This window comes from Botryllus schlosseri, chromosome 2 (genome assembly GCF_051294905.1).
Source record: "Botryllus schlosseri isolate E-star chromosome 2, Bs_hap1, whole genome shotgun sequence".
In the NCBI taxonomy this organism is placed as follows: Eukaryota; Metazoa; Chordata; class Ascidiacea; order Stolidobranchia; family Styelidae; genus Botryllus; species Botryllus schlosseri.
In genome coordinates this window covers 39,577,941-39,592,902 of record NC_137237.1, presented here as the reverse complement: position 1 = coordinate 39,592,902, position 14,962 = coordinate 39,577,941, and the positions used below count along the sequence as shown (strand labels likewise).

The window sequence follows — 14,962 nt, the reverse complement described above, 5'->3', positions numbered from 1 at the left end:
ATGGAAAAGTAATTACGATTACTCACGATTACATGTATTTTGCTTCTTAGAACTAATCTTAGAAGACATATTGAATGACAACAACAGGATTCCGATGAAAAGGCGTAATGAGAACACAATTTTATTTATAGATAATAAGTCATTAGCTTGTTACGTCATAATATACCAAATGCCCAACTTTATAGGGGACGAGTTATCGCACCCAACGATTTGCATTCTTGCCAGGTCCGTCACTTCCGCAACCCAAGCTCCTCAGTAGCTTGAGAGCGAGCTGGAAGGTGACTAAAAGGTATTTAGTAAATCAACATACATTGCAGGTTGGGTTGCATTTAAAACAAACGGCGTTTTAAACAAAAGCCTTTTTTTTAAATCAAAATTATTTTTTAAGTTCAAGTTTTTAACTTTCCAAAAAACATGTTGTATGAGCCTACGGACAACTACCACATGATATAGCCGACGTATATCGATATGCGATGGTTGGAATGGACCCCTTAAATCAGAGATCTCAAACTCAAATGTGCTCGCGGGCCAGTTTTCCAGTTTTGACGACGCCGCGGGCCGCAGCATTTATAGGGGTATTCTATGTCTTTCCAAGTATACCTTATTTGGCGGGAATGAATTGTCTTATTGAAAGTGAGCCGATTCAGCAGACTGACGGTAAACACACATCGTCAAATGTGATTTACTCTTGTATCAATTTAGGCCTGGCATGAAAAGAATCATCACATTTTTAACTATTTGAATAGAATTGTTGTTGTACTTGATATATATTAATTATAAGATATGGACACCATATGGGTGGACAAATCTATGTTGCCAACATAAAAGCTATCTGGTTATAATTTTGCAGCTACAATGAATATTTTGAATTTAACAGATTGAGAAATAGAGACTGATCTGATATCAAATCATTTTTAGGTTGAGCATTGTAATTCCAATCCAGGATTCGGGTATACTTCTAATAAGTAGGCTATTAATCTCATGGCCAAATATCTTCAAATATAGTAGAAGAAAAAATATAAATATATTAATGAATGCGTCCTAGTAATTGAAATGTCGGAACGCTGAACGGCCCATTGTTGTTACATCGTTGGAGCGCACCACTGCGGTACTCGGTACCTTTAAGGGACCTTAAATAACATGGTTTAGCGACCAAAGATGTAACTAACAGATCGCCAATAGTTGCCATAACTACTTGCTTAGTTAGGGAAATACCAAGCTGAGACCTTCTGATACGCAATTAGTTTGTTGCGTCCATGGTTCTAACAAATTCACGGCATTCCGAGTCCACTCGAGTCATTTTCATTTTGCCATCGAGTTAGCCTGAGTCTGAAAGGTCGCGTCCAAGTCCAACTCACAAATTTCAGTCACGAATCGTCTAAGGGTCAGCTTTTGTCATCATGAATTGGAAATGTGGCGAAATAGTGGATCTTCCACTGCATGGTAGCGTTTGCAATTGATGTGATAGTGAAGTTTGATGAATAGTTTCAGGCTTTCGGATCAATTTAAGGAGGAATACTCACTTTATAACCTGAAAAGATATATGTCACACTTATATATTGTCTAATTATTAAAAATCTAAAACAGTGGTTCCCAACGTGGGCGATATCGCCCCCCAGGGGGCGATTTGGCGATCTAGGGGGGCGAAAATAACTAAGGGGGCGATAGGGGGGCGAAAACGGCCGAAGGGGGCGAAAATGGACCTTTCAATCAAATATTATTCATTATATGATTGGTTTATTGCTTAGTTCAAGTTATATGAGATCGATGTTGATAGAAAAGTGACTCAATATTTGACCCAATTTAGCCTGTGATACCTGAAAAAGATTTAAAGTCCAAATTTGCATCATATTACATCTATTCCACTTGTTTAGAGCTCTCTCAACCTCATACCATCGAGTTGTTGGCGTACGTTTATTCTCAATGGCTATACCGCAATAGTTACATCATAATCAAACATCAGCTGTTTCTGCGTGAGCCAGCAAGCACGAACACTTTCTGTCAGAACTGCTAATTGGTGTGTCGTGTCGTTGCGAAGTAGCCAGTGTTGTCAATTAGTGCATATTGGGGCCAAATTTGGGAATATTGGCACGTTGGCACTATTTCAGATCGTTCGAATTTCTTCAACTATCACTGTGAAAATTTGTTTTCAGCATTTACATAAGTAGCAAGTGGTGCTTACTCGCGCACACAAGAACATATTGGGGTTGTTTTACATAATTTTGACCTGCAGTAGGCATACTGGGGTATTACGCCCCACAAACCGTTGTCCTATATAACATCGATATCATAGGTCCCAAGTCACTTTATCTGCTTCCCGCATTGCAAGAGTCAATTTGTTGTGTAGGTTATCATTTAGGCTACCAGGCCTACCTAAGCAAGCTGATATAGTGAAAAATTTGCTGGTTCGTTTTCGCGTCGATTTGGTAGTAGAATTCTTGACGTCTCTAAATGTACCTTGAGCTTGACGACCTTATGCGCACGGAAATGAATTCCACCACTTTCTTGCAGCGTAATTTAAGCGAAATTGAACAATTGAAACTGATTTCTATGAACATGTAAAGACATCTCGAACGATGAAGATAATTTAGTTATATTTCAGTCAGTTTGGCCTTATGTTTTGGCATATTTGACTCCCAGAGCTTTCGCACAGTTGGCAATCCTATGTATGACATCTGAAGCAAGCAAAACAGTTGATTTTCAATCACCGATGTAGTTTTCATTGGTCTACTTTTTAGACGTGACACAACATTGCTTCTTGATGTGCCTTATTTTTATAGCCTACTATAGTAACTACAATGGTTGCCAAAACGTTGATAACCCTGTACGGTTAGATTTGTGGAGGACAGTAAGTTGTTATGATACCGAATAGTACAGTAATGGCCATCTAACTTATTGTCGAACGTTAAGGATTTAGGCAAACCCCTGTCTCTGCGCGCTGCGCAATCACCAACTCACTGCGCGGTCCATTGGACAGCAGTGCCTAACGACTAAAAGAGGTCATCACTTTGATTTAACTACTGAATTCCCTATTTTCTTCTTAATTTTGTGGTGTTGACTAAAAGTTCGTCATCACATCGTATTTTATTTTTTTGTGCGCAGAGGCCATGTCAGCAATGCGCATTGGGCATGCGCGCAGCTTAGAGGGAACTGTGGTAACGAGAGGTCAATGAAACTCTGATTTGGGACACTTTCTTATAGGGGGGCGATGAAAATGTTTTGAGCTTCATAAGGGGGCGATTAGTCAAAAAAGGTTGGGAACCACTGATCTAAAATGTCGTCGCATGCGGCCCGCGGGCCGCGTGTTTGAGACCTCTGCCTTAAATAGTCGGCTTAACGGCAATACTACAGATATTTCGTCAAATGAGCAATATTTACCAAACATTTTCAATTGTTAGTGTCGATCCAGTATGACATCACAATTGAATGTTCGGTACGTCATGGCTTAAAATTAAAAAAATAAAATTAAAAAAACATGTTTTGAACAACGGTCCTGTTTCAAACATGTTTTTAAATTGAATATTGTTTCAAATGCAACCCTTACGGTATATTCGAGAGATTTAATTAATTTGAAAATGTTCTTTGCGCTTCGCCATTTAATGTCTCTAGATAACTTGAATTAGAAATGCATACGTCTCTCCCTCAGAAAAAAAAACATGCTTAATCAATAGGAATATGCATTTTGTTGCCGGTCATTACCGCGCCACGACACACCAAAAGACATACGCAGTTTCGGTCAACATGAATCTCCACGAAGTATGCTACTAAAGAAAGACCTAGGCCGAAACTTTGGGTATTTGTCCGCTGTCAATAGACGCGCTGGATGGGCGTGACGAATAGTCCTGTCCTTCCAATCTGAGCGCCACAACACTAATGCCACAGGGTGCACCCACAAAGGAATGAAAATATGACAATTTGTGTGTGCGTCTCACAAAAGTTTTAGTCTGCTACGTTTGGGTGACTACAAGATATTTTGATATTATAATTATGAATTACATGCCCCCAGCTCTACCGGTAAATTTAACCATCGGGAATTGAGAGAGGATTACAAATGAATGGTAATATAATGGAATTCAGTCATCAACCTGGAAATCGACCACCCCATATGGGGCCCAAGACCAACGTTTTGAGTGGGTGACCAATTGCTGTTTTGGTCCGGATTCTAGCTACAGGGAATGCTAACATGGTGTATAAGCGGATAGCTATGGCGACAGGTCCAAATTCTGAGTAAAGAATTGCAAAATAACTATTGACGCCCGTTTCAGGTAGAGCTACATGAGAAGAAGATAAGTGAACATACTGCCTTCCACTTAATACAGATACTGCAAACAACGGCTCCGTTATCAGCAGCTGTGGGTCTTTAATGATTCATTGTGGAAATCGAAGTATGTTTCTTTCATTTGACAAGTACAACGCTTCAAATCTTCTCCGGTGTACTTGGTATACAGATAGGCCTACTGCCAGCCAAGCAACAACGGTCAAGCCGCGTTAAACTAAGCATAACCAGACATCAATATACATAGTCACTATTTGGAACTAGGCAGACTGGTGATGATTATCCTGCTGCGAGGTAGTGGCGTTTGGACTCTGGAGTGTATATGATAAGCTGATATACAGCAAGGCAGGCGTATATATCTACAATAGAAAATGTACATCGAACGTCTATTTACTATGTGTGGATTCTTCTTACGCAATGACGAGCAAAGCTAACACTTCTGACGTAATAATGGGCAGTGACGTTTGAAAATCAGAATTCTGTGCTATCAATGAACCTGGTGTAACCTCTCTCCCTTGTTCACGAGTGTTCGGATTATGTCATAATTCTTGTACAACTGATAAGTAATCGTGTTTTCACTAAGAAATCGATTAGATATGTGAAGTAGTCGATTACGATTACGATTACTTCGGATTTTTTTCGAATGTAATCGATTGTGATTACGATTACTTGAAAATGCTGTAATCGTCGTAATCGATTACGATTACTAATCGCGATTACCCCATGTCTGGTTCAGAGTCATCACTACTAACAGTGGACCATCCAGTATGTAGGTTTTGGGGCTCCATACCCCTATCGATTTCAAAGTAAAAACCCACGACTTTTTGAATTGCTGATTCTATAGCCAATAATTTGGTGCTCAATTTCAATTCAATTATTCGAATTATCACTGATTATTTTATTATGTATTTTAAATGTCATTAGTTTTAGGTCTAGTTGTAGTGTTTGCGAGTTTGGAAAAATAAGTAGTTGTAAATATTGTGGTGTTCCAGTCCTATCTCTGGTTGCTAGTTTTGAAAAATGGGCGAATCGAATTTTAGGTCTAGTTGTGACTAGTTTTGTCAAGTGAGTATAGTTCTAGTTTAAAGTTTAGTTGCGTAATTCGAATATTTAGTAGTTTGTACTCGGCTCTGAAGACTATGTCATATCAAGCCTCCCGTCTACCTTGCATGTCGCATTTCACTGTTACATTTTTGTAGTGTTATGTTGATATGTAATGTATACGAATAAAGATTCTCTCTCTCTCTGTCTCTGTACAAGTCTGTGTGTGTATCTCGTACACATTTAAAGTACCGAATCGCTTGATTAGCGTAAACGTGCCTACTATATCATTCTGGTTTATAGTGTAGTGAAATTCGATTCTTCGGCACATGTTGTTTGTATCGTCCGCATCTACACTCGACGCATCGTTTCCAGAACTTCTTCCGAAAATTCGTAAGCATCGCGCATGAAACCACTCTTTTCTTAAGCGTACGACCAAACCCGAGTTTCTCTCGTCACTGACACCGACTTGGACGATCACTGGGTCCCAGTCAAAACCAGAGACATCCATGAATCCTCATCTACCTAAACGTGTATAATGTGAGAATGCAGTGTGTGATTGATTTTTATTATTTCAAGCTTCGTATTTGGCATCCATGAGTTCGTGCTCGAGTCTGCAACGTAAAAATTCCCTGGTGTGGGAGGTTCCTTTCACGTTAGTAAGGCCGGCAAAGTCAAGAAGACGGGGATTAGGGCTGTTCAAAAATAACTTTTTCTTTCTCGATTCAACCCGGTCACCTCTTAAATCGTCAGGTTACCCTAAAAAACGCTGCACACCAAATTTGGTTCAATTCTAACAAGTATAGGGCTCCGCTGATCCAATTGAATTTTTTAATTTAAACAGGAAAGTTAAAAAAAAAATTCAAATTTTTCCGTCAACCCCATGGATTATCAACGAACGATAATCCTCGGATTATCCACCAAATCAAGGATAATGCGAGAATTATCAGCGAAAAACTCCAATAACTCCGCTTCTACTAGTTGGAATTGAGTCAAATTTGTTTTGCATGGTCTCTGGATACTGCTCAACAATTTCATCGGGTTGACAGAAAAATTTGATTTTTTTTTTAATTTTCCTGTTTAAATTAAAAAAATCAATTGGATCTGCGGAGCCCTATACTTGTTAGAATTGAACCAAACTTGGTGTGCAGCGTTTTTTAGGGTAACCTGACGATTTATAAGGTGACCGGCTTGAATCGAAAAAAAAAGTTATTTTTGAACAGCCCTAACGGAGATATATGTATCGGAGGGTTGAATAATAAAGAGCAACGGCACGGTGAATATGATGCATACCATTGAATAATGTGCTTTATTAAAACGTCAATGTTATGAGTTGCGATCACGGAAACGTTTGCAGCAATACACGAACTTGTGTAGAACTATTTCCGTAACCGCTTATATATAAACTGTAAACTTGTTAAACTGCTCCTAGAGGAAATCAGTCGGCAGCAACTCTCTGGCCGCCTTAATTCGACGTGAAATAGTCAATAGTTTGTCTCTAGATTTTACAAACTTTACCGTCTTACTGATTTATCATCCTCAGCAACCGTTTCACCATACGTTACTTTTGTTCTATTGATGAAGTTTTAAATCAGGGTTTGTCAACCGGTTAGAGCAGGGGCGGGAAACTTCAGCAGTCGGTCGACCAAATATGGGAGTATGACGTAGGCGTATCCGGTTGGCCGAAGTCCTGAATCCCTAGGTTAATTGCATCTTTCTCCACCTATATACAAGGAGCTTCTTGGAGGTACAGAACTTCAATATACTATTTAATTGTATATACAAGGAATGCACCGTATTTATTTGAAACTTCAAGTCCTGAATTTATTATTGAATTTCAATAGTTATTGAAGTCTATGAGTCATCTGTGATCGATCAAAGTTGTCAGCAAATTCTTTGAACTCTAGTTGTATGTCGGACGTGGAGTCCCTTGGTGAAGACTGTACGTAACCCGCGGGTTGCATTAACCTGTAAGATTAGACACTCTCTGCGGGCCTCTCAAAATCCCGTCGTGGGCCGGGACCGACTCGTGAGCCGTATGTTGTCCGCCCCTGAGATAGAGCCTAGATTGAGTGACTTGCTTTACTTTGTTACTACAAAGAGCCACATCATAGGCTATATATATGGAGTAATGACATCAGCCGCGTCGGTCAGTCATTTAAAGTGAGCCCTACCGAACTAAATGCTCTACTAAAATTGGTACTAGATTCAGCCGGTTCCTTATGCTGTACCCGTTTAGTGGAATTGGGTTGAATCAGATGAAAGCAACCTGAGAATGACATGTAAGTGACAGTAAGTTGCACATGTACATCGGCTGCAAATAATTGGTAGCTAATTCATGTAGCCATGGTAGCCTGTTTAATAGTAATGTGACGGGTGACTGTTAGTCATTTTGCGATGAAATCCGGCAAATTGGCTTAACCGCATACTAACACATACTAACAAATTAAATTACCATCAACGTGCTATTATATCTCATTGACATTTTTACAGATATGCATTCGTGCTACAGGGACTATTTCGCCCAGTTCTTATAACAATTTCACTGATAAATGTGTTTACCTAACAAATCTAAAAAGTAGGGAGATTTGCCTAATCAACTTTGAACCACGGAAATTCTAAAAATATAACTGCTTGAGTAAGCAGGGCAAGTAGGAAAACCACGCTAGAGTACTCTAAAATAATAAAGGTAATTCTGTATTGATCGGCCCTGCTGATATCTCGCCAACGCGGAGCGTGCCTAAATAACATAAATGTACTAATGCAATATGTGTATACGGCTGTTACAAGACATTTTATAGTTGAACGGCAGATTTGCTTGTTATACCACGGGAAGAATGATGAAATTAATGCTTACCATAGTGTTTTGGGCGATGATGTTTGCCGTGGCAGTGGGACGAAAATCCGAACACGACGGAAAACTACTGGAACGGATCACCGACATGAGTGCAGCACTAGTAGATGAACCCCCAAATTGTGCTACAATGTTTTACGTTTGTTAGGTGAGTATAGCCATCACGGCTCAGTATAGGCATTGATTGCTAGACAGATAGGGTTGTTCACAAAAACTAATTTTTCGGATTCCCGGGATTAGCTGATTAAATTGTTAGATTGCCTAAAAAAGGCAGCACACAAAATTTGGCTGAATTGCAGTCAGCAGAGGTCGCCGCAGAGTCAATTGTAATTTTTAAATTTACCTAACAAATCTTTAAAAAACTCAAAAATTGTTAAATTGTCCACAAAAACAATACAAAATAAATTCGACGCAATTGCGACACGTAGAAGCGAAATTATGTGAGTTCGTCGTCAATAATTCTGGGATTACCCACAATTCCATTCTGCTTTTGCAAATCCAAAACTTTCAGCTGCAATAACTGCGCGTTGAGCAAAAATTGTTATTCACGTTCTTTTCGGCAACTTAATTAAACATTCCATGGGAATGACAATAAAATTTGGTGGAATTCTTTTTCATTTTTTAATACATTCAAAAATTCCAATTTCCTCTGGTCAGAATTGAGTCAAATTTGGTGCACAGCGTTTTTTTAGGTAACCTGTCAGTGAATCCCTGGAATCTCAAAGAAGCTATATTTGAACAGCCCTATCTTACAGGTCGAATGCACATTATCGAAATGACCTACGTTTTCTAATACGAATTTATATGCATGCTATATCCTTATCTTATCAGTGGGCGCAATGAGATGCAAAAGGCGTTTCTAAAATATTCGAAATATGATAAATGACTCTCGAAACGAACGGAAGATTACATATATTTGATGGTAGACCAAAATCAGTTTTCATTTATAGGATATGTATGAATGCGTATCTGAACTCGAAGTATGCATTATTCGTTATAGTTGGAATGGTGGCTGACATCTTCATACTTTTAATATCTAAAGGAACATAACGAGACTGGAAGAGTCGAACGTTGCAATGGAATACAACTCATTGAAATTGCAAAGTTTACATGCCACTAATATATATATACTTCGATGTCGTATTTCGTCTTTTCTATATACCAGTCAATATTTTAAAATAGAAGTCGCCCTCAGAAAATGCATTTGTGCTCATGTTACCCGAATAGTGAATGTAATGCATTGGTGTTATTATTTATGAGTTCCTGTCATACCGAAATTATTGTGATAAATAAATGGACAATACTATGTTATTCAGCGATGCCGTATCTACGAGTTGTGGCTGATATATTATGATCGCATGTTCAGTTTGCGATGGAAGCCGATTAATTTCACTCGCTTAAAACGTACGATTCTATCGCCAATGGATTGCTGATAGATGATAGCAACTCCTGCAACCATCTGACCTATTAATATAAGCCGTAGCTAAAATATCTGGTCATTGATAAAAGTTGATTGCAGAACGCATCATATAAGGTAAATTGTTTTTATCGCATTATTAACACATTCGAAGCTTAATGTGCAATGAGAGCAGAAAGGTAGACTGGTAGAAAAGCAGGAACAGTAGTATGCCGTTAATAAGGCGGAACAAAATCTAATATCTGTGTGAGTCTATTCTGAATTAAGTATTTGACTTCGACTTGAGTCGACTATTCGAGTATCACTCGTGATGACGTCATAACAGTATGGAAGACTTGGAAAGCTCAAGCACCAATGTGCCTTTCAGCAAACACCAAGAAAACAATCTCAGGTACGCATCGCATTAAAGCTAATTTGATGCTTTATCGACCACACCTTTTAATTTCACTTTTTGACAATGCTGTTCTGCGATGATATATATACATATACAATGATTGGAAACTTCCACGCCCCTTAACGCTATAAGATTCTAGGTTCTAGAGTTCTAGATTCTAGATTCTATAAGGTTCCTGGCGAAATTAGTCCGTCGCGGGATATGCTTGAGCACAGGTACGGGATTGCGTATGTCAACTGTGGTGGAGCGCGCTGCAATCGACCTTGCTGGCGTACTAATTTACTGATTTCAACATTGGTATAGTTTTTGTTGGTTTCTTGAGCATAGTGAGGCAGTGCTGCATACTAGGATGTAACATAACTTTTAACAATGCATATTTATCAAAGTACCGACGAGCTGCGAGCGCTGGCGTAGCAGCATGTGCTGCCGCCCCTGGCTTTACTTGAAATGCCGCCCCCTAAGAAGACCGCAAAAAATTTCGACATGGATTCCTGTTCAAGCAATCTTGTCAATAAAAATATTTACAAATAATTTGCCGCGTCTCAGCCTCACAACCTCAACGTTGATGAGGCCCAAAATAATAAAGACAAGAAATAGCGAAAGAATTTACTGTGCAAATAGAAAATCAATAGCCGCCTCAAAGCAAAATCAGCGATTATACGCTCAAATTCAAGTTTTTGAACGTAGTCTCTTTCTATAGACAGAATGGATACAGCTGACAGCCGGACATCATTCATGGTAGAACGTAAATAAGACTTAATCAGTTTGATCTTTGAGAAGTTCCTCACACAGCTCGCAATAGAAACACCAATGGTCAGAAAAATATCCTGTCGAATCAAGTAGCTTTGCATTAACTAATAACTACTGTAAAACATCACACGCTGTTGCACTACGATCAAACGTGGTTTCACTGCTCCGCACCAGCCCCTTAACCCTCTCAAAATCTCTAGTTGTACAACTTCATATGATCATATCTTAATTTGTGTACGTGTACCGCATTCCGGTCGTAATGGCTCATCTGGACGTGATATAATCAGAACTCTAACTGCCGCACCCAAACCCGTCGATTGGGGGGGGGGAGCTCGAAGGGGTCCCAAAATTATTTCTTGAATAAACATGAATTATCGAGTATATTTTTAAAATTCATTTAACTTCATTCAATTTTTTTCGCCCTACGCTCGATTCAATGTCAAATTTCTTGATTATTGGGTAGCCTTACCCAAGAAAAATATGCAAGATCAATGGCAATGGGCATTTCGGTGTCGGCCATCACCGCGCCACGACGCTCCAAGACATATGAAGTTTTAGGTCATGTAACAAAATGTGATCCTAGAAGTGTGCCAGAATGATCGGCAGCGAGAAAACATTGGTCAAAAAGGACCTCCCCTGTGCTGACTGAAAACCTCAAAGGGACCTAGGATTCCGCCCGAACTATTTTTATTTACGGGCCCTACATTTTCCAAAATATTTCATTTTGAATATAAATCTTGAAGTAAATCTGATTACCTGTACAGAGGGAGAGAATAACAAAATTTTCAACACTATGTCAGCAATTTCTGATAATATTGACGCAGACAATCACGAATTATAGAAAATTTCACGCCTCGAGCGATCTTACGCTATAAACTAGCCCACTAACGTGTATAACAAATTTCGCTGAGAAAGTAGCGGGTAAAACGTAGACCGTGATGAGGGGTCTACTGTTTGGTTTATGACGCTATGGGGGCCCAAGACCGACGTGTTTCGAACCCCGATTTGGAGTAACTTCTATGTGACGGAGGTTATATAGGCTCCTCATCGCCGACCTCACTGCAATCGTGGTGACTCAAAAAGCCCAGATATGACAGTTGGTGGAGCTATGAGTCGACGAAAAAAAGAACCGATGAAAGCCTAGAACATAGAGACTACTGAGGGAGCGAAAGAGCAATTGAACATGAAGAAATGCATTGAACTGTTTGATAAATGTGATCTCGTGGAGCACAAAGCCCCAATCGGGCTATAAGCACCACTGTTGTGTGTTGTAATATTAATAATATTACTGGAAACTTCACACCGCGGAGAGCGCTTGTGGTGTTCTGCGCCATCACTTATTTCTTGAGGCATAATACCTTGCGTATAGCAGTTTTTAATTGTAACAGTAGTCGCGCGGGCGCTAAAAACTTTTACATGTGCGGATGATTTATTTCGTCTATAATATGGGTAGTTTCATATATTAGCCTACTGTAAACTATTTATCCATTCTTGGCACACGTGAATGATTAAGCGATGGAGCTGATGGAGGGGGTGTAGGCATACACGCATACGAATCCGTCTTGGTATTTCTTTATGGGGTGCATCATTTTCCTCTAACGGTTTGCATTTGTTCGGTGGGACTCAGATTACGCTATTTATAAAATACAAAAAATCCTGGTCCCCTGAATCGCGCAAGCGTGCATAAAATTTGCAAGTTTAAAATCTCTCAAAGATTTGAGAACCTATTCGTTAATTCCAGTTTCATATTTACGGACGCCAAAACACACTCTAATTTAATAAATATGTTTTGCATAAATATTGTTTAACGGCTGCATGCGACCGTATGTCTGCAGGTGCTTGCCTGTTGAAATAAGGATGAACAATGCTGCAACGTATTTGAAATGCTACATACTAATCAGGGCTCGAGGATCCGGACCACTAGCTAGCACAGTGGTTCTCAAACTAGACCCCATCGAGACACCCTGGCTACGCCCCTGTAATGATGTACACTGCGCTATTTATAAGGAGCTTACAGAAAGTACAAATTCAATATTTCTGAACCGTCGCAGTGGTTTCCTCAAGCATCATTATAGAAGGATATTGCAAGCGGAACACATGTCAGGTCCATCATTTTCTACTCCAAAAGGAATCAAAAAGCCCATGCCAACATTTAGGTAATGTTCACAAACAAATGCTTATGATACACCGAAAGGAATATAGCTTACAAGCTCGTACAGCTGATATGAACATGTTTTACGATAATGCACGCCTGATCAACATATTGATGTTCTGAAGCATATAATTGCCTGTTTATTGTAATAGCTATATAGTCATCGGTCCATTTTAATTCGGATCTGGTACACTCCTGTACACCCCATGTGAGTGGTACACCCTTTTGAAATTTTGGTACACGCCTAGGGTGTACGAAAACCTAATGATCATTATTCATGACCGCAAACAGCAAAGCGCTGAAAAGGCTTCCATTGGCTATCCCGTTCTGCGGTACATTACTGCCCATAACCCAGTTAGCTACAATTCGTTTACTGCCCCGCATTATTCATCTACTTCTTCATGTTGGAATCGTATCATTGCATTATACGTGTCACCTCGTCGACCAACCACCACATATTCACGACGAATTACAAGAGATCACATTGCCCAAGAGGCTTTCAGAGCATTTGACTATTTCTTTAATAAAAATGAGATATAGTTCCACGTAGGCATTTTTACCTTGTTATGCCTTGGTGGATAAGGAGAAATACATAACAGGAAAACTTTGAAAGTCATGATATATATCATACTATCTCGCATACTAAGTGCGTGATCGTTGTTCTGTGCTTGCATTTTCAAAAATCAATCGCTAATTTCAATTATCCGAGGATCCGTGAGTTTGAGTTTCCGGCAAAGGAAATTCGTGATTGATGTGCAAACATAGCGCAAAATACAAAACAGTTACGCCATGAAAGATTCAGTTACAACAATCTCGCTCAATTGATTATTTTTTTTTAAATGGATCACGTTTCGCATAACTGCGTACCGTTCAACTAACGGTTGTCTGCACATTTGCTAGTTCACACTCTTGAAGTGTTAAGCTTGGACCGCGATATCTCAGTGAATATACTCAGAGTCGAGTCAAGTCAAGTCAAGTTAAGTCACGAGTCAAGTCACAATTCAAGTCAAAAGTTGCCTTTTCGAAGAATGAGGCATGGTTACGCCATTGCAGTTGGCTATGCTCTTTCCACACAGGTCCTGCATATTTGATAGAGCGATGATCTTTTTCGTCAACCATATGATAGTTGGACGACGTGGACGCGCGTGTGTCGTAGGCTACTTACGCACTTTTGCTACCGATCGAGGTAAAGAAGTCATTGAAGTGTTCGGGGCAGTGGCCGCGGTGGAACTGATACATAAACTTTGCAATTTATACTTTCCGCATTTATTTTATGTTTAGGACACCAAATTTTTTGAGCAGTAATTTGTTGGACACACATCCTCCTATCCCGATTCCAAAATATGGTAAACGCCATTAAACAGAGATGAGCGGATTTGAAATTTCAGTGTTCTAATCCAATCCAAATCCGAAGCTTCAAATCCTAATCCGATTCATCATGATTGGTTTATTGGCAATTTATAACAGTTCAATGCACCACAAAAATGCGATACAGTGAAAAAAGTAGGAAGGTGTCAAAGCGACTTGGAGTAATCTCAGGCCTAGGCCATAGTGGTTCTCAACCTTCACAGGCCCCTTTGGAGCGTCACGGACCCCCGCGGACCCCAAAGATTTTGTTCAAATTAATCTATATTACCGTGGAACCAGCATCTGTCCTGAGCAAATATCAGCTGCGATCTACTGATAAACAGCAACAAAATGACCATTCTTGAAAATAACATCATAGGCTACTATTTGTGTATATTAGGGCTCTTCAAAAATGACTTAGTTCTCAAATCGTACTGGCTACTTTATAAAATTGTGAGGCTACCTAATTTAAGCCTATACACAAAATTTGGTTCAATTTCAGCCAGTAACCGCTTTGCTACAGGAGAAGAAAGTTTCTATCCATTATATACAAATAAATAATAAAAAAATTGAAAATTTCCTGTTCACCCCATCAAAGTGTTAGGCTGTCTATAGAAACGATGCTCACCTAATTTGGTTCAATTCCAACCGGTGGAAGCAGAGTTATTGCCGTCGAAAAATTTGGATTCGAATAAAATAGTATTTACGGTGACCGATTCTTTGTTTATTTA

General features: G+C 39.4%; 1 long non-coding RNA gene across 1 annotated transcript; it reads left to right on the top strand.

Annotated features, from left to right (window-relative positions):
• Positions 1-6,283: 6,283 nt before the first annotated feature.
• On the top strand, positions 6,284-9,482 carry LOC145434642 (uncharacterized). The gene is made up of 2 exons (XR_013913507.1): positions 6,284-8,319; positions 9,214-9,482. It is a non-coding gene; the product is annotated as an uncharacterized LOC145434642 (long non-coding RNA).
• Positions 9,483-14,962: the final 5,480 nt, after the last annotated feature.